Consider the following 27,136-nt stretch of genomic DNA (forward strand, 5'->3'; position numbering starts at 1 on the left):
TCTCAAGGCTGGTTCAATATACGTAAATCTATAAATGTAATTCAGCACATAAACAAATTAAAAAACAAAGACCATATGATTCCCTCAATTGATGCAGAAAAAGCTTTTGATAATATCCAGCATCCCTTCATGATCAGAACACTCAAGAAAATTGGTCTAGAAGGGACTTTTCTTAAACTGATAGAGGCTATCTACAGCAAACCCACAGCCAATATCATATTGAATGGAGTCAAATTGGAATCATTTCCACTCAGATCAGGAACCAGACAAGGCTGCCCATTGTCTCCATTGCTTTTCAACATTGTAACGGAAGTTTTAGCCACCGCAATTAGGGAAGAAAAGGCGATCAAGGGTATCCATATAGGGTCAGAAGAGATCAAACTCTCGCTCTTCGCAGATGATATGATTGTGTATCTGGAAAACACTAGGGACTCTACTACAAAACTCCTAGAAGTGATCAAGGAATACAGCAGCGTCTCAGGTTACAAAATCAACATTCATAAATCGGTAGCCTTTATATACACCAACAACAGTCAAATTGAAAAAACAGTTAAGGACTCTATTCCATTCACAGTAGTGCCAAAGAAGATGAAATATTTGGGAATTTACCTAACAAAAGACGTGAAAGATCTCTATAAAGAGAACTATGAAACTCTAAGAAAAGAAATAGCTGAAAATGTTAACAAATGGAAAAACATACCATGCTCATGGCTAGGAAGAATCAACATTATCAAAATGTCCATACTACCCAAAGCAATATATAATTTCAACGCACTCCCTATTAAAGCTCCACTGTCATATTTTAAAGATCTTGAAAAAACATTACTTCGTTTTATATGGAATCAGAAAAAACCTCGAATAGCCAAGACATTACTCAGAAATAAAAACAAAACAGGAGGAATCACACTACCAGACCTCAGACTTTACTACAAATCGATAGTGATCAAAACAGCATGGTATTGGCACAAAAACAGAGAAGTAGATATCTGGAATAGAATAGAGAACCAAGAGATGAATCCAGCTACTTACCGCTATTTGATTTTTGACAAGCCAATTAAAAACATTCAGTGGGGAAAAGATTCCCTATTTAACAAATGGTGCTGGGTGAACTGGCTGGCAACCTGCAGAAGACTGAAAATGGACCCACACCTTTCACCATTAACTAAGATAGACTCTCATTGGATTAAAGATTTAAACTTAAGACATGAAACTATAAAAATACTAGAGGAGAATGCAGGGAAAACCCTTGAAGAAATTGGTCTGGGTGAGTATTTCATGAGGAGAACCCCCGGGGCAATTGAAGCAGCTTCAAAAATACACTACTGGGACTTGATCAAACTAAAAAGCTTCTGCACAGCTAAGAACAAAGTAAGCAGAGCAAGCAGACAGCCCTCAGAATGGGCGAAGATATTTGCAGGGTATAACTCTGACAAAGGTTTAATAACTAGAATCCACAGAGAACTCAAACGCATCAGCAAGAAAAAAACAAGGGATCCCATCGCAGGCTGGGCAAGGGATTTGAAGAGAAACTTCTCTGAAGAAGACAGGCGCACGGCCTTCAGACATATGAAAAAATGCTCATCATCTTTAATCATCAGAGAAATGCAAATCAAAACTACTTTGAGATATCATCTAACTCCAATGAGACTAGCCTATATCACAAAATCTCAAGACCAGAGATGTTGGCGTGGATGCGGAGAAAAGGGAACACTTCTGCACTGCTGGTGGGAATGCAAATTAATACATTCCTTTTGGAAAGATATATGGAGAACACTCAGAGATCTAAAAATAGATCTGCCATTCAATCCTGTAATTCCTCTGCTGGGCATATACCCAGAAGACCAAAAATCACAACATAACAAAGATATTTGTACCAGAATGTTTATTGCAGCCCAATTCATAATAGCTAAGTCATGGAAAAAGCCCAAGTGCCCATCGATCCACGAATGGATTAATAAATTGTGGTATATGTATACCATGGAATACTATGCAGCCTTAAAGAAAGATGGAGACTTTACCTCTTTCATGTTTACATGGATGGAGCTGGAACATATTCTTCTTAGTAAAGTATCCCAAGAATGGAAGAAAAAATACCCAATGTACACAGCCCTACTATGAAACTAATTTGGGACTCTCACATGAAAGCTATAACCCAGCTACAACTTAACAATAGGGGGAAGTGGGAAAGGGGGGGGTGGGTAGAGGGAGGGGAATCGGTGGGATCACACCTGTGGTGCATATTACAGGGGTATTTGCGAAACTTGGTAAATGTAGAATGTAAATGTTTTGGCACAGTAACTGAGATAACGCCGGAAAGGCTATGTTAACCACTGTGATAAAAATGTGTCAAATGGTTTATGAAGTGAGTGTATGATGCCCCATAATCATATCATTGTATACAGTTATGATTTAATAAAAAAATTAAAAAAAAAAAAACAAAAACAAAAGAGAGTCAAAGTTTGCCCAGACCCTTTGGAGAGGCAAGATGATGTCATCACTGCTGATGAAACATGGGTGTACCAATACAACCGTGAAACAAAGCATCAAAGTAAACTATGGAAGTCAGCCAGTTTTCCAAGACCAAAATGCCTATCAGTCCAAATCAAGATTTAAATTTTTATCGCTAACCTTTTTTCATATCAGAGTGATTATTCATTATGAATTTGTACCAGCTGGACAGTTAACCAAGTTTACTATTCGGAAATGCTGAAAATCTTGCATTGAAAAGGTGAAAAGGCCCTGAACTTTTCCCCAGTAGCTCAAGGTTCTTGCATCATGGCACTGCTTGTGAGGAAGTTTTTGGCCAGTAAACAAATAACTTTTGTGGAACACCCTCCCTAATCACCTGATCTGGCTCCCTGTGACTTTTTTCTTTACCTGAATATGAAAGAAATATTGAAAGGAAGACATTTTGATGACATTCAAGACATTCAGTGCAATACAACAATAGCTCTGATGGCCATTCTAGAAAAAGAGTTCCTAAATTGCTTTGATGAGTAAACTAGGTAGTGGCATCAGTTCATAGCTTCCCAGGGGCAGTATTTTGAAGGTGACCACAGTGATATTCAGCAATGAAGTATGTAATACTTTTTCTAGGATGCGTTTGCAAACTTAATTGTCAGACCTCATATGTCTCCATTTTCATCTCTGATATTTACTTGGGTCTTCTTTTTTTCTTAGTCTTGCTAAAGGCATGTCTATTTTGTTTATCTTTCCAGAATACTTTTTTGTTTCATTGATTTATTTTCTTATTTTATTTTGTTTTTTGGTTCCAGTTTCATTTGTTTCTGTTCTGAATTTATTTCTTTAATTCTGACTTTGGGTTTGGTTTGCTCTTATCCTTCTAGTTCTCTGAGATGCATCATTTAGTTGTTTATTGAAGCTCTTCTACTCTTTTGATGCAGGAACTAATGGTTTTGAACTTTTCTCTTATTTCTGCTTTTACTGTATCTCATAGGTTTTGATGTTATATTTTTGTTTTATAATAATTCATGTCAAGACATTTTAAAATTTCCTTCTTAATCTCATTATTCGGGAGCATATTGTGTACTTACTGTGTTTGTATCTTTCCAGTGTTCCTCTTGTTACTGATTTCTGGTTTTATTCTATTGTGGTCAAAGGAAGTACTTGGTATGATTTTAGTTTTTCTGAAACTTTTTGAGACTTGTTTTATGGTCTGTCATATGGTCTATCCTTGAGAATGATACGTGAGCTGAGGAGAATGTGAATTCTGCATGTGTTAGTTGAAATGTTCTGTAAATATTTCTTAGGTCTATTTGGTCTGTAGTGCATATTAAGTCCAATGTTTCACTATTGATTTGCTGTTTCAATGATCTGTCCAATGCTGGATGTGAGGTGTTGCGGTCTCTGGCAGTTATTGTATTGGGTCTATCTCTTTCTTTAGTTCTCATAAAATTTGTCTGAGTGCTCCAGTGTGGGGTGCATATATATTTAAAATTTTTATATCCTCTGGCTGAATTCAAAGCTTTTTTATAATATAATGACCTCTTTTTCCCTTTTTACAGGTTTTATCTCAAAATCTCTTATATCTGATGAAAGCATACTAGCCTCTTTTTTGGTTTACATTTGCATGGAATATCTTCTTCCATTCCTTAATTTTAAGTCTAGGTATGTCTTTGGAAGTGAATTGTTTCTTCCAGACAACATCTTTGGCTCTATCTCTTTTTTTTTTTTTAAATCTATTCAGCAACTCTGTCTTTTGATTGGAGAATTTAGTCCATCCATATTCAATGTTATTACTTGTAAGTAAGGACATACTACTGCCATATTGTTATTTGATTTCTACTTTTTTGTGGTCCTTCCTTCCTTCCTGACTTCCTTTTAAAAGTGATTTTTCTCTGGTAGTGTTTTAACTTCTTGTTTTTCATTTTCTGTGTATTTATTGTAGGTCTTTTAATTTGAGTTACCATGACTTGCAAGAAACATTTTATAACCAATTATTTTGTATATGACAACTCTTCTTACAAACAAATAAATGAACAAAAGAGAAATCTAACAAAAATTTTCCCCTTTAACTCCATCTCTCCAACTTTTTTTTTTTTTTTGTAGAGACAGAGTCTCACTGTACCGCCCTCGGGTAGAGTGCCATGACATCACACAGCTCACAGCAACCTCTAACTGTTGGGCTTACGCGATTCTCTTGCCTCAGCCTCCCAAGCAGCTGGGACTATAGGCACCCGCCACAACGCCCGGCTATTTTTTTGTTGCAGTTTGGCCGAGGCTGGGTTTGAACCCACCACCCTCGGCATATGGGGCCGGGGACCTACTCACTGAGCCACAGGCGCTGCCCTCATCTCTCCAACTTTTAAAACGTTTTTTGTTTCATCCATATCTTTTTATATTATTTATCTCTCAAAAGTTATTTTTGATAAGTTTGTCTTTTCGTCTTCCTATTGAACATACAAGTGGTTTGCACACTGCAATTATGCCGTTATAGTAAGAGAATATTCTGTATTTGTGCCCAACTGTTACCAGTAAGTTCTATACCTTCAGAATATGTCTTATTGTATGTTTATATTCTTTTTTGTTGTTGTTGTTTTTCATATTGAAGAATTCCTTTTAGAATTTCTCATAGGAGAGGTCTGATGTTAATGAAATCCCTCAGGTTTTATTTAGGAAAGTCTTTATGTCTCCTTTATTTTTGAAGGATACAGATGCCTGTGCAGGATATTATATTCCCGGGTCAAGGCTTTTTTTCTTCAGCATTTCGCATAAGTCATGCCTTTCTTTCCTGGCCTGTAGGGTTTCCACTGAGAAGTCTTCTGCCAGACACATTGTTTTTCTTTCTTCCTGCTTCCTTTAGGACAGTGGTTCTCAACCTTCCTAATGCCACGACCCTTTAATACGGTTCCTATGGGTCGCGACCCACAGGTTGAGAACTGCTGCTTTAGGATCTTTTGTTTATTCCATGCCTTTTGGGAGCTTGATTATTATTATTTTTTATTTATTTATTTTTATTAAATCATAGCTGTGTACATTAGTATCATCATAGGGCACCATATACTTGGTTCATAGATCGTTTGACACATTTTCATCATACTAGTTAACATAGCTTTTGTAGCATTTTCTTAATTGCTTTGAGGTAGCCTTGTTTAGGCTAGATCTGCTTGGTGTTGTGTGGCCTTCTTATACTTGAATATTGTTATCTTTCTCTAGGCTTGGAAAGTTCTCTGTTATAATGTCTTTGAATAAACTTCCTACTGCAGTTTCCTTCTACCTCCTCTTTAAGGTCAGTCATTCTTAGATTTGTTCTATTTCCTATATCTTGTAGGTGTACTTCAATCTTTTTTTTTTCTTTTTTCTTATCTGACTATACATTTTCAAATAGACTGTCTTCAAGCACAGGGATTCTTCTTTCTGGTCAGTTCTGCTGTTTAAGAGGCTCTGACAAATTCTTCAGCTCACGAATTTCTGCAGGATTTTTCTTCTTCCTTTTCTTCTTCTTCTTATTTTTTTTTTCAGACTTTGTGAAATATCTCTGATAGGCTTTTGAGTTCTTTCTCTGTGCTATCCTAAAGCTCACTGAGCTTCTTCAGGACAGGTATTTTGAGTTGTTTATTTAAAAAGGCCACCCCTTTCCATCCTCTGGGTTGGTCACTAGCACCTTCTTTAGCTCATTTGGTGAGGTCGTGTCTCCTGGCTGTTCTTGATGCTTATGGGTATTCATCGATATCTGGGCAGTGAAGAGTTAGGTCCTTATTTTAGACTTCACAGTCTGAGCTTGTTTGAATCTATCCTTTTTGTGAAGGCTTTCCACATTCTCAAATGAAATTGAGTGTTGTGGTCCAAGTCTCTGGTCACTGCTGGTTTATCAGCACTGAGGGTGCCCCAAGTCCAGTAATACTGTGACTCTTACAGATTTCTGGTGGACTACCTTGGTAAGAGACGAGAATTCCCTGGATTACCAGGCATAGTCTCTCACTCTCTATGTTGGGCTGCTAGAATTGGGGGAGAAGTGATGTGGGTACTCCCGGCATGGCTACCAGTAACTAGTCACACCCGAAACCAGCTTAATCTTACCCAAAGCCAGTGATGGCTTTTTTCCTGGCTACCTATGATGTTTATTTTTTTGCAGTTTTTGGCCAGGGCTGGGTTTGAACCCGCTACCTCTGATACATGCAGCCAGTGCCCCACTCCTTTGAGCCACAGGCGCTGTGTCTGATATTTATTCAGAGTTTATTCATCTGACTTAGCAGATGATGAATCCAACCAGGGAGGGAGTATGTTTCCTTGTGGCCCAGGGAGGTTCAGAAATGCCTTCCAGAAACTAAGGCCTAGACTCAAGGACTTCAGGAGTCTGCTTGGTAGTTTAATTTCCTGTGGCTGAGATGGTACCCGAGTTGCAAAACAAAGTTCTTTGATATTTTCACTTTCCCTCCCTCAAGTAGAAGACTCTCCTGAAACATTTTGCCTGTGGCTGGGGGAGGGGTGACACAGGTACTGGCCGGTTTGCTGCTAGTGTCTCATGGGTCACATGCACCTCAATCCATTGGCTCCAAGACAGCACAGCCACAGGAATTGCCCAAGGACTGCAACCCTTGTGGCCTGAATGCCTTACACATTTAGTCTAGGCACCAGACTGGTCTTTACTGGTGGTGGGGCTAGCGAGAACTCAGGCTTCAGGGTGGAGAATTTTCCTCTAGCTGGGCTGGTCTAAATTCTCCCTCCATGGGCAGTAACACAATTCTGCCCTGTACTTTCTTTCCCTGTGCCAGAGTGGCCCTGAGTTTCAACACAAAGCCGTGTAATGACTTCACTCCCCCTTCCCACCGCACACAGCTTCTCTCTCCCCAGTGCACCAGCGCAGCATGGCCAGGGAATGAGGGAGGGGTGGCACAGGCGGTGCAGGACTGTCTGTTCTGCCTTCTTCTGTGCTTCTTTCCTCGATGTCAGTTAAAACCGGGTAGTACGATCGCTTACTTGATTTGGGATTCTTCCAAAGATGCTTGGTTCTGTGGGCAATTGTTAAACGAGATGTTCATGCAGAGGGACAAGCTCTGGAGCTTTCTCTTCAGCCATCTTGCTGTGCCTCCTAAAAGTTTATTTTGTAGGGTGGTTCTTTTCTTAAATGATATGAGTATATTTTATAAGAACCAAAAATTAATTGTCCATAGAGGGATACAAAGAACTAGAATTTATTACCAGCCTATTGCATAGGCATTCCTTTACTGACTTACCTTATGCAATCCTTACGCTAATCCTTCAAAGTGACTATTGTAATCCACATTTAACTATAAAGAAAATGTTTATAGGTATTAAAAGTAACTTGTCTAAGTTCACAAATTTGAGCCAAGATTGGAGTATAGTCTTTTTGATTTTTTGCCTCTTTAATGATAAACACTTATGGTTTACATTCATAATCACCTTATTGCGGCTATTTAGTACAGTCTCATGCCTAGATCATCAGATGGGTGAGATGAGAAATTTAACTTGAAAGTTATTCTATTGTATTTAAACTTTACCATTTATGAGAGATGTAAAGGTACATTATAGAAGCTCATAGGTATATGAGTTTAGTTTACCTATACATTTGTCCTAAATTGTGTTAATTTCACTACATACTAAATGAATGCTTTGTTCCTTTTAACAGAAGTTCAGTCTTGATTTTCATGTAAATCACCTTGCCTTTTCCTTCTGAGTCGCTAGATGGCAGCTCTGTATCTCTGTTAATTACCACAGCAGAAGGAAACCAGAAGCTTTCAGCCAGTTTGCTCTGTTTGCAGGATGAACAAAAGAGGTTTTCTGGTCCCTCCAGTGCCCTCTGTGTTATTCTGTGGTCGCAATAGGAGATCCCCCAACTGCTTAGTCAGAGGCAGGCAGCACTGCTGGAAAGCGTCCTCTAAGTTTTTCTTCAGATATGTGTTCAGGCACTTCTCTCAATCTGAATGCAGTGGAATTTATTGAATGAGTTTTGACTTTTACTTTCTCCCTGTAGTTAATCTAAGATCTGAATATCCCTAGAAAAAATATATGACTCATAAAGGCTCTTCTCAGCTCAGAGGAGTCAAAGGCTGGTATTGCCAGAGAGTATAATGCTTAAGGCAAAGACAGCTGGCAATCCTCCAAAAAGAAAAGGCTGTAGCGACTCCTTGAATGCTTTCATTGATGACCCTATGGAATTAGGAGTTTTGAAACTCCTCACTAATTGATTATTTCAATTTCAAATGAAAATCTGCAGTATCTAAAAATTATGTTGTAAAACTGAAATGGGATTGTTTTGATTCTTTTATTTTTTATCATTTGGCATTTGAAATACTAACCTGTAAATCCTTTTATCTTCTATACAATATATATAGAGCGCGATGCTAATTATTTAAATTAAAAACACTTGTCTCTAAATTAAGGATTGGTTTACAGAAAAACTCTACCTAGTTTGCACCCAGTTTAAAACTTATGTATTTGCTATTGGAGTTTTATGTAACCTTTTTTCAAAGTCTTTTTCTGAAACCCTTGACATCCTTCTAATGTAAATGGACTAGTTGAAAGGTAAACAAAATACAATGTGGGTCTTTAAAAATTCCAGCTTTCCCAGAAATTTGACAATGTGAAGGAAATGGATCAAGATTTGGAATCACACCCTCTCCCTAGACTCAGCCAGGAAGAAATAGAGCTCCTGAACAGAACAATTTCAAACACTGAGATCAAAGAAACAATACAAAATCTTACAACCAAAAAATGCCCTGGTCCAGATGGCTTCACTTTAGAATTCTATCCAACCTTCAAGGAAGAGCTTATTCCTGTACTGCAGAAATTATTCCAAAAAATTGAGGAAGAAGGAATCTTCCCCAACACATTCTATGAAGCAAAAATCACCATGATACCAAAACCAGGAAAAGACCCAAACAAAAAGGATAATTTCAGACCAATCTCACTCATGAATATAGATGCAAAAATTCTCAACAAAATCCTGGACAATAGATTACAGCTTATCATCAAAAAAGTCATTCATCATGACCATGAACAAATAGGCTTCATCCCAGGGATGGAAGGCTGGTTTAACATACGCAAGTCCATAAACGTTATCCACCATATTAACAGAGGCAAAAATAAAGATCACATGATCCTCTCAATAGATGCAGAAAAAGCATCTGATAAACTCCAGCATCCTTTTCTAATTAGACCACTGAAGAGTATAGGCATAGGTGGCACATTTCTAAAACTGATTGAAGCTATCTACGACAAACGTACAGCTAATATTTTATTGAATGGAGTAAAACTGAAAGCTTTTCCTCTTAGAACTGGAACCAGACAAGGTTGTCCTCTGTCACCTTTACTATTCAACATAGTGCTGGAAGTTCTAGCCAATACAATTAGGCAAGACAAGGAAATAAAGGGAATCCAAATGGGAGCAGAGGAGGTCAAACTCTCCCTCTTTGCTGACGACATGATCTTATACTTAGAGAAACCCAAAGACTCAACCACTAGACTCCTAGAAGTTATCAAAAAATACAGTAATGTTTCAGGATATAAAATCAATGTCCACAGTCAGTAGCCTTTGTATACACCAATAACAGTCAAGATGAGAAGCTAATTAAGGACACAACAGCCTTCACCATAGTTTCAAAGAAAATGAAATACCTAGGAGTATACCTAACGAAGGAGATGAAGGACCTCTACAAAGAAAATTATGAAATCCTCACAAAGGAAATAGCAGAGGATAATAACAAATGGAAGAGCACACCATGCTCATGGATGGGAAGAATCAACATTGTTAAAATGTCTATACTTCCCAAAGCAATCTACCTATTCAATGCCATTCCTATCAAAATACGAACATCGTACTTTCAAGATTTGGAAAAAAATGATTCTGCGTTTTGTATGGAACCGGAAAAAAACCCATATAGCTAAGGCAGTTCTTAGTAATAAAAATAAAGCAGGGGGCATCAGCATACCAGATTTTAGTCTGTACTACAAAGCCATAGTGGTCAAGACAGCATGGTACTGGCACAAAAACAGAGAAAAAGACACTTGGAATCGAATTGAAAACCAAGAAATGAAACTAACATCTTACAACCACCTAATCTTCGATAAACCAAACAAGAACATACCTTGGGGGAAAGACTCCCTATTTAATAAATGGTGTTGGGAGAACTGGATGTCTATATGTAAAAGACTGAAACTGGACCCACACCTTTCCCCACCCACAGAAATTGATTCAAGATGGATAAAGGACTTAAATTTAAGGCATGAAACAATAAAAATCCTCCAAGAAAGCATAGGAAAAACACTGGAAGATATTGGCCTGGGGAAAGACTTCATGAAGAAGACTGCCATGGCAATTGCAACGACAACAAAAATAAACAAATGGGACTTCATTAAACTGAAAAGCTTCTGTACGGCTAAGGAGACAATAACCAAAGCAAAGAGACAACCTACACAACGGGAAAGGATATTTGCATATTTTCAATCAGACAAAAGCTTGATAACTAGGATCTATAGAGAACTCAAATTAATCCACATGAAAAAAGCCAACAAGCCCATATATCAATGGGCAAGAGACATGAATAGAACCTTCTCTAAAGATGACAGATGAATGGCTAAAAACACATGAAAAAGTGTTCATCATCTCTATATATTAGAGAAATGCAAATCAAAACAACCCTGAGATCTCATCTAACCCCAGTGAGAATAGCCCACATCACAAAATCTCAAAACTGTAGATGCTGGCGTGGACGTGGAGAGAAGAGAACACTTTTACACTGCTGGTGGGACTGCAAACTAGTACAACCTTTCTGGAAGGAAGTATGGAGAAACCTCAAAGCACTCAAGCTAGACCTCCCATTTGATCCTGCAATCCCATTATTGGGCATCTACCCGGAAGGAAAAAAATCTTTTATCATAAGGACACTTGTACTAGACTGTTTATTGCAGCTCAATTTACAATCGCCAAAATGTGGAAACAGCCTAAATGCCCACCAACCCAGGTAGGGATTGGATTAACAAGATGTGGTATATGTATACCATGGAATACTATTCAGCTATTAAAAAAAAAAAAGGAGACTTCACATCCTTCGTATTAACCTGGATGGAAGTGGAAGACATTATTCTTAGTAAAGCATCAGAAGAATGGAGAAGCATGAATCCTATGTACTCAATTTTGATATGAGGACAATTAATGACAATTAAGGTTATGGGGGGAAGCAGAAAGAGGGACAGAGGGAAGAGGGTGGGGCCTTGGTGTGTGTCACACTTTATGGGGGCAAGACATGATTGCAAGAGGGACTTTACCTAGCAAGTGCAACCAGTGTAACCTGGCTTATTGTACCCTCAATGAATCCCCAACAATAAAAAAAAATAAAGAAAGAAAAATTCCAGCTTTGGGTAGTAAGTGAAAGTTGGGTCTCTGCACATTAACATATTTATTAATTATCCGTGGCTACATCTTTTACAAAGGGCTCAGTAATAGAGATTGTACAAAATCAGTATTCTCTTCCCTCATGTATTGTTCAGTCTATATGTAAATAAAGTCTCCAGTGTTAGAAAAATGGTCTGCTCTGATCAGCTCTACGGGTCTCCTCAATGCCCAATTCAGCTGCCAATTTATCTGAAGATTAAATATTTTTTTCACTGGATATTGTTGTGGTATCTGTTATGCTGTTCTTTATACAATGATCAGTCAGTACAACTTACTCATTTCAGAAACATTTTTAGGAACAAACTAAGAAATGAACGTGAGTAACAGGGCAGCCTAGTTGATGTTGCTGGAGGGATTACTCACAACTGTCTCAGCATAGGAAAGTTTGAAGAGTAAAGAAGCAGCGTTATTCAGATCAAAAGAGAAGTGTGGGGTGAAATTAATTCTGAGGACACGTTATGATAGAGACTCACAGAAACAAGAAGAGATTTGAATTGGGTGGAATATATTATAGATACATAAAAGGGTTGAAAAAAATCATTGTTTAACATGAAGTCCTCCTTAATTTAAGGCAAAAGGTGATATGAATTTACTAGGCAATTAGAAACCAATAAACAACACTGGCCAGGAGACATGGACAGCTAAAACATGAAGCAGAGTAAGAAAAGTAGCGCTTTGGGGAGAGAGGGAGAAAGCTCCCTGGGGTCTCTAACCACCGGTTATTCATCCTTGAAGTCTTCTCTCAGCATCTAATCCCTCTTAGGTGCTCCATAAATGCTTTGAACAAAAAATACATTGACCAAATTAGTCTGGAAAATATAAGTAAGAGATGGTTGGGAAGGAAGGAGAAGCAAGATTACCCTTGTCGGGGTGCCAACATGAAAATCGGTAACATTTGGTAAGATGCTTATATGGCAGTGGGGGATTTTTTTCTGCAAAGGACATTTTTATTTTGTGAAAATTCCAAGGAAGTTAGAGAAAATTGTAAACATTTTAGCTCTAGAAATAATGGGAAGAAGTCCTTCCATCTGTTAACATCTGGAAAGTAGTTACAATTTGAGATGAGAACATGAAGAAAGAATTGGAGATCATTGATTGTTCATAGGCCTTGGAGATGAAATGAAGTTATTCCTGTGCTCCACTGATTTTTAGATGGTGTAAAACTAGTTTGTGCTGTACACTGTTATTAATGGCCTGTGGAGAAAGGCAAATAGTTCATGCAGCTGATCTAAAGGAATAACTGAGCTGATAAAAGTTCTTTGCCCTATAGAGGACTCTTATTCTTTGTTGAATGTCTGCTGACCTTCTGTGTACAAGAAATTTGTGGTAGACATTGAAGGAAATGGAAAGAATTAATTGTAAGACAAAATTGTGGGCGTGAAGAAGTAGACAGTTAAGTTAGAGAGGGATAAATCTCTTCCATATACATGACACGATTTTTAAAATATAATTCTGCCAGGATATTTAGTGTATGCTAGTATTATAGAACTTAAAGAAAGGGGAGAGTTGTTGAGACACTGTAATTAGGGCAGGTTTATAGGGAAGGTGAAGCTTGGGTCAAACCCTTAGTTTGGACAGGTGAGAGGAAGAAGAGCAATTGATTGGAAGATAGAATGAGGTATAGCAGTAGAAGTGAACATGACATTGAGGAGGAGGAACTGTGAAATAGCACAGCAGTCCAGGTGATGTGAGTGGGAGCTTAGTTTATTCCTCCTACAGAGACCAGCTCTGCTGTCCCGTCTCCTTGGCCTCCTCTGCCTGCAGCCTGACAGCGTCTCAGCCTAGAGCCCAGTCTTACCTGGATTACTGCAATGTTCCCCCCCACAGGTCTCTCTACTTCCAGTCTTAATCCCTTCTAATCTCTCCTCTACAGTACCTCCAGAGTTAATCTTTCTAAAATCCAAATTTGCTTATGTGTAAAATCTGCTTAAACTCATTCAGTGACTGCTTATAACATTTGAGAGAAAATTTAGACGCTGAGTTTGACCTATGGAGTTTTTACCCTGGCCACCCTGTGACTTTAGCCTCACCATTTCCTACATGTTTGGCTTAAAAATGCCCTAGTTTTCTGAAAGGCTTAGGGGCCTTCAAATCTGTACTGATAGATGTGTTTCTTGTGCATTCTAATTCCCTTTTAAAAAAAAAAATCTACTTAATTCCTATTTCTTAATCTAAAGTCTTCTAAACTCTACTTCCTCCTAGATGCTTGACCTGAGAAGCCTCAATTTATAGATATCTCAACAACTCTCCCATTACTTTAAGTTCTGTAATACCACAATACCACCCTTACCCTTCTGATGTCCCTATTCCATGAATTGTTGAATTATGCTCGCCTCCTAGACTGTTGCTAACACAGTACCAGGTATTCTGGGGGAGGCCGAAATATGTGTGATGAAAGAATAAGTTTGTGGGAGACCTCATGACTAATGACTAGAGCAGAGGGTGCATTTAGGGAGTGGTAGAAAATCTGCTTCTGTTCATCCCATAGTCGTTGAGGATCTGGGCTTTGGACAAGTTTGCCTGGGCACAAATCCCAGTTATTCCCGTTTTAACTGGGGAACTGTTAAAGATAAACAAAGTCAGACACAAGTTAAAATGGTAAGGACAGATTTTTTTATCAGTAGTAACTGTTGTACTAAGTAGAAGACTCCAGCATGAACTGCAGTCAATTTTATTTGAACAGAGGTGACAGCATTTTTAGAGGAGAATGAAGGATTAGAAGGAAGGCCAACAGAGGCTCAGGAGAGTCAGAGGAGGGAGCAATGGCAAAGAGCTTGTCAGTGTACATGAGATTAGGCCAGCTGTGTGTGTCAACTGGCGATTGTCAAAGTTAGGATTCTATCCTGCTCCCAATTCTCTGACACAGGGATCCTGACCTCAGGTGTTTGTTGAAATAAACAGTAAAATGTTTTGATGGCCTGGAATTTTCTCAAACAGCCACTTTAAGGGAACTGGGGTTATCTTAGGGATATAGCCTTGAGCTGTTAGAAACTATGTTCACATTTGTTTAAGCCTTTGCAGGCCAAGATTGAGGCCTCCTTAAGACCAAGCTCAGAGGAGCTGGCTAGAATTAGATCAAGGAGAGAATGTTTGTAAAAAGTAGGAAAAGCACTTGACTCTGTCTGCCTTAGTTTTCTTATCTATAAAATGGGCATAATAATAATTCTTAAGACATTTTGTAGACTTGAAATGCATTCATTTATGTAAAGTGCTTTGAAGGACTAGCATTCAAAATGTGTGCTGTTATTTTTATTACTATCGTTATATCTGGGACATACACTGTGCTGCAGTTTTGAAAGTTGCTTTCATAATGTGGTCGGTCCTCATTTTTTGTAGTCTCTATAATTTGCAAACTTATCTACTCCTTAAAATTATTTGTAACCTGTAAATATCATCCATGTGGGGCTTTTTTGTTCTCTTGCACGTTTGCACAGAGTGGCAAGAAATCCGAGTCACTCCCTGTACAAAGTCCCTAGGTGAGGTTGCACAGGACCAAGCTCAGCCTCCTGACTTAAGCTCTCATGCTATAAAGAAATGTCCTTTTTATGGGTCTGTTTTGTGCCACGTTTTTCAAATTTTTTGTGCTTTCTCTTGGTGATTCCACTGTTCGAAATGGCCACTAAACATAGGCTCCTGTGCTGTGTGGTTTCCTAAGTATGAGATACCTGCAATGTATTTTCTGGAGAAAACACATGTCAGATCACCTTCTTTCAGCCGTGAGTGACAGTACTGTTGGCGATCTCATCACCATTAGTCTGTTAACGCTATATACTAAATCAGATGTCCTTCAGCAGGAATATACATTTTAAAAAGATTATATGTATAGCATCAGTTGACACAGATGTGACCAAGGTCTAGCACGATTCTAACAGTGTATCTTTTTCTAGAACTAATGGTTTGATATTCACTAAAGCAAGTGTTCATATCGACTCTCTAGAACAAAACTATTGTGGATAATAGGAATTGGCTCCATCTTATTTAATCGTTCAACACTGCTTTGCAGAAGGCAGGGTTGGATAATATATCCCCATTTTACAGGCCATTGAAGATTCAAGTGGAGAAATATAAAATGTCTTATGCGCAGCAGTTAGGAGCCACGAGTTTTGAGCAGAGAAATGCCATGAGGAGACAAGGTTTAGGGAATCATTACCTGACTTTGAGCTTGCCCTGGCAAGCCCTGGGGAGGGTTGAAGGGCTAAAGTTTAAATTGATCACCAATAGCCAATGATTTAACCAACCATGCCCACATAATGAAGACTCCATACAAACTCAACAGGATAGGGTCCAGAGAGCTTTCAGGTAGTCAAACATGTAGAGGTTCCTGGGGATAGCCCACCCTCCCCCCGCTCAATGCAGGGAAGTTCTGTGCCCCTCCCCCCATACCTTGCCATGTCCAACTCTTTGTGTTCTTTGTGATATCTTTTACCCATAAACGTGTTTCCCTGAGTTCTATGAGCTGCTGTTACAAATTAATGGTATCCAGGAAGGGAATGGTGGGAACCCCAATTTATTGGCAGTTGTCAGGAGGTTTAGAGGCCTGGATTTGGGACTAATATATGAAGCAAAAGTAGTCTTAGGGACAGGACCCTTAACCTGTAGATCTGATGCTATATCCAGGTAGATAGTGTCTGAATTGATTTGAATTAGAGGATATCCAGCTAGTGGCTGCTGTGGCACTGGTTGACTGGTTGCTGGTAGTAAGCAATCCCCACATAGTTTGGTGACTGTAGTCACAGAAGTCTTCGCTATTGATTGCTGAATGAAAGAATAGCAAAAGTACTTTGGTTTGGTTTTTCCTTATACCTTCTGATACATTTTATTTATTTGTTTTTTTGAGACAGAGACTCAAGCTTTCACCCTGGGTAGAGTGCTGTGGCATCATAGTTCAAAGCAACCTCCAACTTCAGGCTCAAGTGATCCTCTTGCCTCAGTTTTTCTATTTTATAGTCGAGACAGAGTCTTTTGCTCAGGTTGGTCTCTAACTCATGAGCCCAAGCAATCCACCTGCCTCCACCTCCCAGAGTGCACATCACAAATGTGAGCCACCGCCCCAACCCTCTGATGCATTTTAAAACTAGGACAAAAATAGGGCAATCAAATAGCAGTGATAGCTAAGTAGTCAGAGTCAGGAAGGGAAGGGAAGCACTGATGAGAGAGGAAAACTTGTAATTATCAGTATAAAAATGAGAGACTGAAATGTAAAAATTGAGAGCTTTCCTAGTACATAGAAGATTCTGGTCCTAGAACAAAGTCTCCACTCCAAAAGAATCCATGGGAGGCAACAGAGAAAAAGAAATGGAGAGAAAAAGTATAAAATGATAGAAGCAAAGAGAAGAGAGGGTTTTTAAGAAGGAAGGGAAGTGGCTGGGTCTGTAATCCCAGCACTCTGTTAGGCTGAGGTGGGAGGATCCCTTGACCAGCCTGAGCAAGAGTGAGTTGAGATCTTGTCTCTACTAAAAATAGAAAAACTTAGCTGGGGGCGGCACCTGTGGCTCAAAGGAGTAGGGCACTGGCCCCATATGCCAGAAGTGGCAGGTTCAAACCCAGCCCCAGCCAAAACTGCAAAAAAAAACAAAACAAATAATAATTTAGCTGGGTATTGTAGTGTGAGCTACTTGGGAGGCTAAGGTGGGAGGGTCACTTGAACTGAGAAATTTGAGGTTACTGTGAGCTAGGCTCAGAGCCTAGACAACAGAGTAAGACTTTGTCTCAAAAAAAAAGAAGTAGTAGTAGTAAGGGGAATGGTTAATAGTATTAGATTCTTTGTAAAGGCCAGAGGTAATGCTATAGTATTTAGCAATAGTAGAGCATCAGTAATACTAAAAAAAAGTAATTTTATGAGAACAGCAGGGTCAAAAGGCAGCTGTACCATTCAGGTTAATATTCATTATCCACTCCATTTGATTTTCTTCAAGATTTCTTCTTTAGGAAGATTGCTTTTCTTTTCTTGGTTCTTTCTTTTCCTTTTCTTTTTATGACATTTGAGAATAGTTGGGTGTTATTCCAAGGAAGGTAGTTAGGAAGTGAAAAGCGGGATCTGTACTTTACATCCATAGATCATTAAAGGAAAGTAAAACTATACTAGTGTTTTCCTTCCTTGCACTATTTGAGACAATTAAGGGATAGATTGCTTTACAGTATGGTCCAGAACTTTGAAATGACTCTAGCTCAAATAACTGGAGAGAAAATTCCAAAGACATGAGAAAGAACAAAAGTGGCAGCTTCCCTTGGCTGTTTATTTTCCTTTTTTTAAAATTCCTTTCACAAATGTTTATTACTTCCCTTATGATTATTCACTAACGATGATTACTTTAGCCTTCCCATCAACATAGCAGCTACTATGTTAAAGAGTTGGTAAAAGCAGTACAACCAATCTTTGATTTCACATATCTCCTTCATCATGAGGGAATTAGAAGAGATTTGTCCTATCCATTCCAAGTCCAAAATATTGAAATTTCTGTAAGTCATTATCTGTTTCATTATTGAAGAGGATCTTATGGTAGATCTGGAATGCCATTGGTTTGTGCCAAAACTTTAGAATGAGAATTTAGAACATGACAAGCAGAGAATCCATAAGCTTTTGTGAAGAGGAGTATTCCTACTTTACATATGTCTAGAGATCTCCAAACTTGTTAGTAATGTCACCTTAGAATTTAGCAGAACTTGAAACTCTGTGTATACTAGAAAATGAATTACATATCTCTTATTAAAATTCACAAATAAGTTATTACAGTGTTAACATACTTAAGTGGTTTTTTATATGCTTAGGCCATGAAAGTATCCTGCTTACATAATAAAAGTTTCAAAGATGAGCAAATTAACTTTTCAGCAAAAGCGTTACTTGAGTGTGTCTTGGCTTCCTTTTTGACAGTCATAACCTTAATGGTACAGTCAGGTTTTCTTTTTCTGGGAATCAGATAATCTTGTATTTAGTAAAATATTTGGGGTCAACATTTCATTTTTTAAAGGAAACTTGTATTTTGTGATATGCAAATGTTCAAACCATTTATAAGAACTAACCATCACTATCCACATAAAAGATTATACAGGAATGAAAGAATTTTGGCTGCCTTATTGTTTATAATTATTTAGCCAAAGTGGATGGCAGCCTCTATCACTTATAATGATTTAGGGGCATTTTGAAACAATATTTTAAATACATGATACATCAGTATTTTGGTACATGAAGGATATACATTACTTATTGTCTAACTAACTGAAAATAGATCTATTGTCTCTCCATTTATAAGGATGCACCCATTCTATAGGTTCCGTACACAATTGTCAAGATCAATGTTTTCTTTTTCTCCTTTTAAAAAGTATTCATCTAAATTTTTAATACAAAAAGCCCTATTGGCATTGAGTAAACTGTTGTACAATTACTGTAAATTCTGAGAGTCTTTTGGAAAAGTGTAGAAATCTAAAGATAATGAAAAGTGCATTATCAAGTCCTTTGAGAATCTGATAGGCCTCCCTCTAGCCGTACCCTGAAGAGATGGAAGATTAAGTTCCAGGCATTGGACACAGGGGAACAGACTCCTAACTTGAGGGCTTTCTGTGGGCAACAGAGCACCTGGCAGTCTCCTTGAGATTAAATCTGGGTTTTGTCAGTGAGTGGGCCCTGCAGATCTTATTCCACTCAGCCCGGGTCCTGAGAGTAGGATGTTTGCTTAAATGGCTGGAGAAAATACTACCTTTTTTTTTTTTTCTCTTGATAATGGCAAATATTTATGATGTAATTTTTTTTTACAAATCCCTGAACAAAAAGAATGTAACCCATATTAGGAATCAGCCCTTACTGACAAGCAGTGCTCTATAGCACTGACTAGAGAGCTCTACAGAAAACGTCTCAGCTGACTTTATGAATTGGTACTCACTGTGAGCTAGCTGGCCCTTGACTGATAGCCAGTCTGACTGATAGCCTGGATAAGGAAGGCTTCATAAGATTCTTTGAAGACTGTTAGCTAAATTCAGAACCCAAATCCTACATACATTTGGCTACTCTGTAAGAGTGGATGGCCGGCCTTATTTTATAGGCCAGTAAGTTAAGGTTTGAGATGAGCTTAATTGCTCCGCTTCCCTGGAATGGAAAAAGATGATTGTAATTGATTCAGATCCAGGATTTTATGGTGCACGTCAAAATAGGCCATAGAGGTAATGAAGATTCCAGCCATTGGTTTTTTGTTCTCTCTGTAGTGGACGTGTAATGTAAGAAGCAGATAGTCTCTTGCCCTTTTCTTCTATGTTCCCTATAAAAATGATCTGTATAAAAAAATTCCTTCCATACAAATTCAGACTTTTGTATTTGCAGTCTGTTTTATTATCATCTTCATGAATTCTTTGACTCTGCCACTTTCCTGGCATCCAAGGCTAGCCTTTCTGTATTTATTAAAATATTCAGCTCTGGAACTTTGTCTTCTTATTACTATTTTCTCTGCCATTTCTTACTCCTAGCTCTAATTGTATCTGACATTTGAAAACCTTTGAAACTTACGAAGTATGTCCCTTCCTGGTTTTCTCAACTTTTTATTATCTAAATGCTCCCAAATACCATTGTTTTAAAAAATAAAGTATACAACAAATACACACTAAGAAATTGATGGCTTATAAAATCAGATTCAACTCCAAATCCCTCCCCTCTGAACTCATCATGCTTTTGTTTTGGCAGAGTCAGTTTGTTAATGATTTTTGGACATTTTAGACCACATGATGCTACTACAAGGCAAGGTGAAACTGTTAATCTTGTTGTAGGATTTCTTCAAGTCAGGGAAGGTGATGGTGGAAAACTTGCATCACATAAATAGTAATTGATTACAACAAAGGACCATCTTTTCATAAAAGATGCCATGATGTCACATATGGCACCGTGTACCTTTGTTAGAAAATTAACAGTGAATGTAATTTTAATTCTAAGAATTTGTGCATGCTTGCCGTATGTGATAAAAAAAAAAAAATTAAGGAAAAGAGAAACTTTTTTCCTGTAAATTATTCTGAAATAGTAGTATCTGGTATATATGTCAGTCAGCATTTTTTTCGGGAATCAGAAACTATGCTAGGTATATTAAACAAAAGGGTTAATTATGATACATAAAATTGGGCATTTTAAAGGAAAGTTTAAGAAGTTTAAAGAATCTATTTTTAAGCTAAATTTTTGCAAAGGAGTCATATACAACTGATCTACCAGGAGAGATTAAAACCTTTGAAGCCACCCTTGAAAATGAGGTGTGGCTATTGGAATGTTACTCAAGAGAATCTCTAAGTTTCAAAAAATATATACTTTTTAATTTTGATAGTTTAGGAGTGCAAGGAGATTTTGTTTACATAGGTGAATTGTATTGAAGTAATGCCTGGATTTTTAGTGTACCCATCACCTGAATAGTGTACATTGAACCAAATAGGTAGTTTTTTTTTTTTCTACCACCCCTTCACAGCATCCCCCCTTCTAAGTTCCCAATGTCCATTGTACCACTGTGTATACCCCTGTTAACCTGTAGCTAGCTCCTACTTATGAGTAAAAACATGCAGTGTTTGGTTTTCCATTCGTACATTGCTTCACTTAGGATAACATCTCCAATTCCATCCAAGTTGCTGCAAAAGGCATTATTTCATCCTTTTTGTGGCTCAGTAGTGTTCCATGGTATAGACGTTCTTTATCCACTCATTGGTTGCTGGGCACCTAGATTGATTCTGTATCTTTTCAATTGTGAACTATGCTGCCATAAACACATAAAGGCAGATGTCTTTTTGATATAATTCTTTTCCTCTGAGTACATACCCTGTAGTAGGATTGCTGGATTGAATGGTGGATCTACTTTTAGTTCTTTGAGAAATTTCCATACTGTCTTCCATAGAGGTTGTACTAATTTACATTTTCACCAACACTGTAAAAATGTTCCCTGTTGACTACATCTGCACCATCTATTGTTTTTTGACTTTTTTTTTTTTTTTTTTAAGAGACAGAGTCTTATTTTGTCGCCCTTGGTAGAGTGTCATGGCGTCACAGCTCACAGCAACCTCCAGGTCTTGGGCTTCGGCGATTCTCTTGCCTCAGCCTCCTGAGCAGCTGGGACTACAGGCACCCACCACAATGCCTGGCTATTTTTTGTTGTTGTTGCAGTTTGGCCAGGGTTGGGTTTGAACCCGCCACCCTCGGTATATGGGGCCGGCTGACACCCTACTCACTTAGCCACAGGAGCTACCCTGTTTTCTGGCTTTTTAATAATGGCTACCATGACTGGGGTAAGGTGGTATCTCATTTTGGTTTTAATTTGCATTTGCCTGATGATTAGTGATGTTTCAGAACCTCTAAGTTTTCATATCTTAATTGATAACACAGGAATATGGTTATCAAACCTCATTCCACTTACTAAATCTTACAAGTGGCTATATTTAATTGGATAGACATAGCTGCAAGGGAGTCTGTAGTTTTCCTTTCTACTTCTGTAAATAGGAGCAGGGGTGGGTGGAGGCTGGGAGTGCCAATCCAAAGTAACTGACAAAAAATTCTTAAATTGATTCCCCTTAGATCTTTTTCTGGTACCAATTGTCATGTGTAAGAGAGTTTCCTTTTACCTTTGTCTTCCTGGCTGTGTAAATTAGGAAGGTTAAAAACATCCCAGGCATCTTCACAGTCACTAGTATGTGTACTATGTTGTCTGTTATCACTAGCTTTGGGTGCTGTGTTGGACTAGCTAGTCTATAAACATGGGGCTGTAAATCCATGTAGGAAGAGGTGTAATAGTTGCTACTATTCTAGGCCATATAAATTAAATTCACTTTCTGTGTGCATGTGTTTTGCTAAGTGTCCTTTAATTTTTATGCTGTTTTCATTATATTCCAATCTATATGGAAAAGGAACTGGCCTAGGTAATAACATTTACAACCCAAGTTTTGAAAAACTCTTCCACAATCTACTTCTTACATGTTGTTCATCAGCTAACCTTTAAATATGATCATCAGTGGAAAATGAAAACCTTAGATACTAGGTAGTATAATGTAAAAAATACTTATTAATGAATCAACATCACTTTGAAGAGTATGTTGGAAAAATGAAAATAATCTATATATTTTACTAATCTACTATAACATAAGTATTGAATAATTTGTACTTTTATTAGGATAAATTAGGGTGCTCGTTTTTGGCATTTGTTTTTTTCTTGTACTTACTAGCATCATAACTGGAGAGTGAAATGGAGTGGAATGGCTGAATAGCATATTAAAATTGTTTATTATTATTTTTTACCACGGACTACTTAGATATGTATATGGCATGATTTTCTAAATTGTGAAATTACAATACTTGAGTCTCTTGTGTAGTTATTGATGAAAAATAGTGATTTAAATGGTGTGTGTGTGCGTATATATATATGTATACTTATATATAAAGTACCTCTCAAAAGTTTGCTTAACAATTTGAAATATGTTACATTTCTTTATTATTTGAAAAGTAAGCTATTTTCTTTTTCTTTTTCCTTTCACAGTAAGGTTACTTGGTTTAGTTTTCTTCAACTCTCAACAAATATCACAGTTGTTCTTTGGCAAGTTTCATGAAGCGTAAAATACAGTTTGCAGCAGGGAGAAAAAACAAGAGTTAGAATTAAGACCATTAAATTTATGTCACCTCTTCCTCCCTGGGGTGGAGGGAACTAACTCTGAAGATTTTTTTTTTTTTTTGCAGTTTTTGGTTGGGGCTGGGTTTGAACCCACTACCTCCGGCATATGGGGCCAGCACCCTACTCCTCTGAGCCACAGGTACTGCCCCAACTCTGACGATTTTTATCACATATATTATGGCACCAAAAATACTTCATTTAGAGTAAATACCTATTTCTGTATTGTCCATCTGCATTTTTTCCACTGTAAATGGGTTGGATGTCTGTTTTAGATTTAATAAAGAATAAGGAAAATGCTTATTTTTTACTTTGCGAAGACTTTTCTCGGATCCAGAGTTTAATCATAGCAAGCAGAATAAGAGTTTATTTTTATATATAGTATCATATTTATATTACCTCTTCATTATTCTTTCACAATATGGAAAGTCGGGTTTAGAGTACAAGCTCCTGCCTCCATGTGGTGAAGTTGTGTGTGCACATTGACCTGTGGTTCTTCACTGTGCTCTCTGCTGGGATCATCTTTGAAAAGCCCTTAAATGCTGTGAAGAAATAATTCTCAGCATGAGAACTGTCTGTCTCTCTTTGTCTTTCTTTCCAGCCTTGAGTGAGCAAATCCACACCCATGTGAGCAATTATCCAACATTGTAGTTTTCACATGTCTGGGGCTGGTGATCCCTTCTCTTCTCCCTTTAAGTATTCCTGTTCTTCTTCCTTTTTATTTACCCCTTCCTCCTTCTTCTCCTTTTTTTTATCTTTTATTTGTATATAATTTTCCTATAGGGCTTTGCCCTTCTTTCTTTCCAAAACATTTTTTAAAAATGATTTCCTAGTTGATTATGTGTCTTGGAAAAGGAAGATACAACTTAGATGTGAGAGTGACCAGTACATTGACACAATTGTTATCAGCTGTCTTTGTAAGTTGTAGAGGACATCAAGTATCACTTATTGATGCCTTGGGTAAGATATTAAAATTTTAGGAAACACGATATATATAAATGGTATGGCAAGTGCTTGTAAGTCACAGGCCTGTGTAGATGTCAAAAATATTTCACGTATTCTTATTGGAGACTAGGTTCAGTGGTTAGGAACATCCTAATAGCAAATGTCACTAGGCAGGAAAGAGAGATGCTTGTCTTGGAAATAAACTTGTTTGTCACCAAGAATTTTCTTCCCTGTTCTCCGTAATCTACTTGTCCTCAATAAGTCATTGAAATCCAGGGGAAAAGATGGGACACATGGAAACATTAATAGTGTATTTCTGTGGAGGGATCTTTCTAGAAGTATTGTAACAAACAAATAGGATTTTTGCTTAATTTTTTGATATTTGGATATTTCCTTATTGCATGTTTCACTGTGCCTACTTTTGTTGCCCCTCACATGCCCCGGAAGTTTCTGAGGGGCAGGCAACTGTAATTCAGCAGCTGGAGCAGACCACTGAGGACCTGAGGACCAAAATAGCTGAACTAGAGAAGCAGTACCCTGCCATGGACATAGAGGTGGCCAGTGGTTATCGAGACATTGAGAATGGACTGACACATTCAGAAGATGTCCGTCTCGAAGCTCTCAGGTTAGGAGAAAATGATGTTCGTCATCAAAGGATTTTACAGGCAAAATCAATATAGACTTCCCCAACGGAAGAGGGAGGGATACTGACACTACCTTCTGTGAGTGCACTGTGGGATAGTGCTCCCTGCCCACCGGGGGCTGAAAATGGAGAGTCAGCTGTTCCGTCCTCACCTTCTGGACCTCAGACAAAGTTCTGTTCAGGGATTTGATTGTGTCTCCAAGGAAAATATCAGTCCAGCTCAGTGCCCATCGGTCCATACAGAGCATTTCACAGCCTCCACCACCTTCATCCCTTCTGTGGTCTGATAGTCAAGGACAGCCTGGGTCACAGCCATCCCATCCTTCTCTTCATACTGAGTTTAAAACCAGCCATGAACACTCTGTTTTCTCTTCCCCTGAAAACAGCTGTGACATCCTATCCCCACCACCGCTGCCTTGCACAGAGTCCTCTAGCTCCATGCCTCGCCTGGCCATGGTGACTCCCCCACCTACCCCTCTCCCTGGCATGACTGTGCCTATTCTGCCCAGTGCAGCCATCCCCCCACCTCCTCCTCGGCTGGGCATAGACATGCTGCCACCCCCTTCCCCTCCCCTTCCTGGAGAAGGAAACCCCTCTGCCCCTCCTCTTCCCAGTGTAGGAGTACCCCCTGCCCCTCCTCTTCCTTGTGTGGGAATACCCCTTCCTCCTCCTCTTCCTGGTACCGGGATACCTCCTTCTCCCCTCTTACAGAAGTGGGACTACCTCCTCCCCCTCCTCTCCCAGGAACAGGAATACCTCCTCCCTCTCCTCTTCTTCCCAGTGCTGAGATACCCCCCGTACCTCCTCTTCCAAGTATAGGAGTACCCCCTGCCCCTCCTCTTCCTTGTGTGAGAATACCCCCTCCTTCCTCCTCTTCCTGGTACTGGGATACCTCCTCCACCTTCTCCCCTCCCAGGAACAGGAATACCTCCTCCCCCACCTCTTCCTGGTATGGGGATACCCCCTCCACCTCCTCTTCCTGGTATGGGAATACCTCCTCCCCTTCTCCCAGGAAAAGGAATATCTCCTCCCCCTCCTCTGCAAGGTGTGGGGATTCCACCTGCTCCAGGTTCACCTCTCCCTCCTCTTCCACCTGGGGCAGGAGTCCCCACACCCCTGCCACCCCCTCTGCTTCCTGGATCAGGTCCTCCATCCCCCCCTCCTCAGGTGTGTGGATTTTTTTCCTCCTCCGTTGACATCTGGCTTGTTTGGACTAGAAATGAATAAAAGGGACTCAGAAGCAGCCAATAGAGCCTTGCTGCCCAGAAAAACCCCTTTACTGGATGAGACTTCAACTGCACAGTGAAAGGTAACATAAGAACGAGCTCGTCTTTGCATGGTTTGTCAGTACGAGGGGAGAATTTTACCTTAAAACTCTTTGGAAAACGACAGTGTATTTTTTTAAGCACAGGTCTAAAACTTGTCTGTAGATTTTTTTACATCAATGTGAAGCAATTTTCTATTTAAGGTTTTGGGCTTTTCTTCAAAGGGGTAAAGCAAATGGCACGTATATCAATGTATAAGATATGCGTATACCCATCTGTAAAGTTATTGACATATATCTGAAAGATAGGAGGATTATTTTTCTTAGCATGCATGCTCTGTTACCTAGTTGTAAGAGTTTACTCATATCCAAATCTAATTGAAAGTATGTTTATATTCTCTGAGAACACAGGTACAGAGAGACAGCTTTAGCTAGATTATTTTCCATATGAGAATCTCCTCATTGCTTTTACTACTTAAATTCCTATTTCTGACAAACAGCTTAAAAATATAAAACTTTGTAGGAGATTGACTGCTGACGATGCAGTGTACATCCTTTAAAGAAGTGGTTCTCAACTTTCCTAATGATGCCATGTATTTTCATTGTTACAAAGGGGTCACAACCCACAGGTTGAGAACCGCTGCTTTAAAGGCATAGCTTTGCCTCGCTGTTCCATCTTGTGGTCTTTGGAAGCATGCTGTCTACATGAAAATATACATCCATACCCCGGGAGTGAGACAGTTTAGTTCTGATAATTTCAGGGTACCTTTGTAGATGACTTTGGACATAATGCGAAGTCA

The 27,136-nt window shown here is 38.7% G+C and overlaps 1 pseudogene; it reads left to right on the top strand.

Moving 5' to 3' along the window:
• LOC128579073 (formin-2-like) overlaps positions 1-25,891 on the top strand; it is a 48,717-nt pseudogene extending 22,826 nt beyond the window's left edge.
• The last annotated feature ends 1,245 nt before the right edge of the window (positions 25,892-27,136 follow it).

Source organism: Nycticebus coucang, chromosome Y (genome assembly GCF_027406575.1).
Source record: "Nycticebus coucang isolate mNycCou1 chromosome Y, mNycCou1.pri, whole genome shotgun sequence".
Lineage (NCBI taxonomy): Eukaryota > Metazoa > Chordata > Mammalia > Primates > Lorisidae > Nycticebus > Nycticebus coucang.